General features: G+C 42.8%; 1 protein-coding gene across 1 annotated transcript in view; it reads right to left on the bottom strand.

Moving 5' to 3' along the window:
- Nucleotides 1-4,113, bottom strand: part of SGSM3 (small G protein signaling modulator 3) — a 28,936-nt gene extending 24,823 nt beyond the window's left edge. The window contains exons 1-2 of the mRNA XM_017737781.1: nt 3,938-4,113; nt 3,732-3,781 (exon numbers count right to left, since the gene is read on the bottom strand). The gene's annotated coding sequence lies outside the window, so the exon portion shown is untranslated. The remainder of the gene's footprint in view (nt 1-3,731; nt 3,782-3,937) is intronic.
- Nucleotides 4,114-4,125: the final 12 nt, after the last annotated feature.

Genomic DNA, 4,125 nt, shown 5'->3' with positions numbered 1-4,125 from the left:
TTCAGTTTACACAAAAGGAACAAAACAGTAACTTTCAGTTTTGTTCCCACTGCATCTCCATTTTGAAAATAAGGATGTGAAAAAGCGGAATCCTGCTTCCTACCGCTTATGCATTGGACAGACAGACCACAGATGGACTTCCTGATCACAGTTCAGTGTGTCAAATTTGTCTCAGAAACCCCCCTACGTAACACCTACTTATGTAGAATGCAGATGTCTCCTACATATCAGCAGGTATTTTATTCCCAGAGCAGAACTGCCTTTTATTTACCTGGTTCCAAAGCAAAGAACACGCCAGCTAAGCATGAACCGCACCTCTGTGGAGAACCTCTTGTTAGCCAAGACCCTTGGGATCAGCGGAAAAGGAGGAGTTTCCCCTTTCCCAGTACTCCCATTATTTGAGTGGTGAAAAGATCCATGACAGGAATATAGAGTGCTTCTTGCAACTCACACAGGAGGATTACAATTGAGTACTGGAACAACAGTTTTGGGGGTTTTCTATCTGCATCAAATGCGGTTAGAAAAAAGAGGCCAGGATACAAACTAGCATGGTGTTCATCCTTTCTGCACTGCAAAATTCTCCTTGCTTCTAACACAGAGACAAGAAAACCTGTATGTGCCAAAAAAGGCAAGCCTGCAGTCACTCTAGTCTTCAAGACTTAGGGTAAAGGCAATTCCATGTTAGACACCACTATGCAAATATAAACCAAAGGTTTCTGATTAGTGTCTAAGGAGACCCCAAACATATCTTCCATGAGAGTCAAGTACTGCACAATAAATGGGCACTTTCACCCAAATAACCACAGTGCAGCGCCAGGGCACTTCTCTGCAGAGCTCTACAGAAATTTGTTTTCCCAAAAAATTTTCCAAAGACTTTTTTACCTTCTGGTCCATTGCAAGACTGCAAACTATTTATGAGATATCTGTGGAAAGCAATCACAACTGTCCAGTTTCATTTGAATACAGAAGCTTGAAAGAAAATACTTCTGTTAGAGATGCAGGGCTGCACCCATCAAAGAAAGGCTGAAAGACACTACTGACAGTAGTGCCTTAAAGTCAGGTATTACGAAGTGTTTCGTCTCACACTCCTGTCCCGAGTGGTGAGAAGCAATGCCATCAGAGGCTCTCTCCATCACCAGCCCTGTAGGCTCACACAGGGGGAAGCTTGATTCTCAAGCTGTCTCATCCTACTGCTTCCAGTGACAATGCAACAAGGGCCTGAAGAACAGCTCTTCCTTGATACAGCCTCAGAGGATTTGCAGAGGTTCAGCTGTCAGGGCTTGCTGTTACCTTGGTGAGGCACAGGAAAGGCTCGATTCAGGTCACTCTCCCGTAGCTCTGTTTTGTTACTATTTGCTCTGGTATTTGCAAAAAAAGTCAGATTCACTTTGCAGGACTCTAAGCAGGTCTCACTTTGTTTGGCTCCAGAAAATGGCCTTTTAAGGCAAGTATATCCCACAGTATTCAAAACTTTTCTCCTTTAGGGCTCTGTCTTTACAGGACTCAACTTTCTGAAGAGGTTAGTAACACTCAACACACCTCTCAGGACTGTTTGCAAAGCTCTTATCTAGCATGTCATGCTGGACTACTTAGATCTTGCTCCTGCAGAAATTTATATACACAGATAACTTAAGAGGAAAAAAAGCAAAATATACAATGATTGTTAACACTTGTAACAAAACAAGACAAAACCTCTGATATTTCCTGATTCTGGGGATCAGGAAGATTTCTTCTCCAGAAAAAAAAAAGACTATCACGTTATGGACTTTTTCTCTCATCTCTGAATCATCAAATACTTCCCAGCCAGCAGTGACTGGGCAGTAACAACAGTTCTTGTAGTCATACTAATACCAATATACTCTCTTCTCTTCAACTATCTCAAAAATGTTGGCAAGACAACATCCTTCTCTTCCCTACCCTGTATCAACAGTAACACGCTGACAAGTGAGATTTTCCCCAGTGCTCCCACATACTCACCCTGTGTAAGCTTTATGTACCAAAACCCTTGACCTTGTGATTAAAGAGTGGCAGAGAAAGAAGTTTAGGCAAGTCTTTGTGTGGCTGAGGACACAAACCTGAAGTACCAACACCTCTCCATCTCTTAAGGGACACTTAGGACACTGCACTCACAACACAGAATGAAGCTGTTTGTTTACCTCCTCCTTCTGGACAGCTGCAAATTCTCTGTATCATATCCATTTGAATTAGGGTAGGATCTAGAATAACCAGTGTGATACAGATCACCAGCAAGGGTCATTGCTGATTTAGCTAAAAGAGCTGTAGGACCACATACACCAAAATATAAAGCATCTGAACTTTACCACTGCAGATAAAGTTGCAATGCTCCTTAGGATTTATTTAAGTTTTCATTACTTCTGATGTGTAGGTGAGAAGTTTGCAATTAACAGTCGGGAAGAGGCATCATTCCAACCATTTCCAAGACAGTTATTGCCTCAAACATGGTATCACCAATTCCTTTGTCAAAGCATCCCAAATACCAAACATGGGAAACAATTTTGCAACACACAAATCAATTCACCAAGAATGGGACTAAGACTGGCAGCTCTCACACAGATCTCTTAACCAATAATCTCTACTGTTACCATGTCACCTTGGTAAGACACACTAATTTTTAAAAGCTAAATATTTTTATTATTTTCTGTTTTTTAAGATTGTCATGGTCCTTTAGAACACTGAGATTGGCAAAAGATCCCATCTTGTGGGAGGCGACAGGTTAAAAACACAGCATAGAAGAAAAACCTAAACAACATTAGCAGAGACCTCTAAAATTGAAGAATTATTTCAGTCCTGAGCAGGTGTGCAGCACTTTCCTCACCTCAACTCTATCATTCCCTGACCAGTGCAATTCCTCCAGAAATATACCCCTCCTCTGCTCCCCTCAGGGATTCCCTTCATCCTTCTTCAGAAGAAGAGTCACTATGAATGACATCCCACTAAGAATATCAAACCACATTATCAAAATATTATCATAGACAGGAATTAAGAAAGGCAGCACTTGTCATTTTAATCTGTTAAATACAGAATAAACATTGTATTAACATGACACAACCAGTCCCCACCCTGACCTCTTTAATTACATGTCATGCCTCTTCTCACCCTCTTCCTTTCCTTTTACTTCATGAATTCTCCAGCCTTTGTTTCTGCACAGGAACAGTCACACATACATTGTGTGAATCCAGAAATAAATAACGAAATTGAATTTTGTGTCAGTGGCTGTTTCTTTCCAGGCAACCACTCCAGACTCTGTAGCAGCTGAGAAACTATTCTAGAATTCAGATTATCCAGCAACTGTATTCTGATCAACAGCTCAGCAAAAGCACAGCAGTGCCCCACTCCTGCTAGCCTGACAGTTCCTTCTTGAGTGATTTTAAGACCTAGTCTTGCACTACTAAAACCCCACTGATCTTAATTCCAGTAAGACTGCTTCGCTCTCCCATCTATTTGCACTAAAGGATCCTCCATTTCCTCAAGACACTGCTATTACTTTATTCCCACTTCCCCCCTTAAAAAAAAAAAATCACAGCAAGCCATGCAGAGTAGGGCTGAGACATCATGAGAAGGAAGCTATGACACCGCATAAACCCCCCCCACACCAACACTTAAACTGACTTCTTTAGAAGGGAAGTAGCTGCTTAAAATCAGGCATCCCTCAAAAAATTAGGAAGGAAGGAAAGCCGACACATAGGAAATTTTTTCTGTCCCGCCCTTACCAGTTCTGTGAAGAGACATCAAGAGCCGTCCCGGAGCCCACAGCCACTGCCTGCAACGAGATTAAAATCCGCGTGACTGTGGCTCTTCGCTCCCTCAGATTTACATCACTAGGTACGAAGAATTACATCTGCCTCCTGCTCTCCTTCTAACATTTATTACAGCTGACAATCACAGGGCCTGCAGCACGTCTATTTGTGCCCATTACCTAGAGCATACTGCCATATTTCCATCTCTGTTTCGTGACTGTTCCTTCCCCCCAGCCAGACAGGAGACAGACTGTCTCTCCTCTGGGGCACCTCCGAAAAGGCGCAGGCGTGGAGAGCAGATGAGTATGGCAGAGCAGGACCCCCGGGAGTCGCAGCCACAGGCAGGAGAAGAGGCGGGTTAGAGGAG

Source organism: Corvus brachyrhynchos, unplaced genomic scaffold (assembly GCF_000691975.1).
Source record: "Corvus brachyrhynchos isolate BGI_N302 unplaced genomic scaffold, ASM69197v1 scaffold56, whole genome shotgun sequence".
NCBI lineage: Eukaryota > Metazoa > Chordata > Aves > Passeriformes > Corvidae > Corvus > Corvus brachyrhynchos.
The sequence above is the reverse complement of the archived record's forward strand: the minus strand, read 5'-3'. Positions and strand labels throughout refer to the sequence as shown.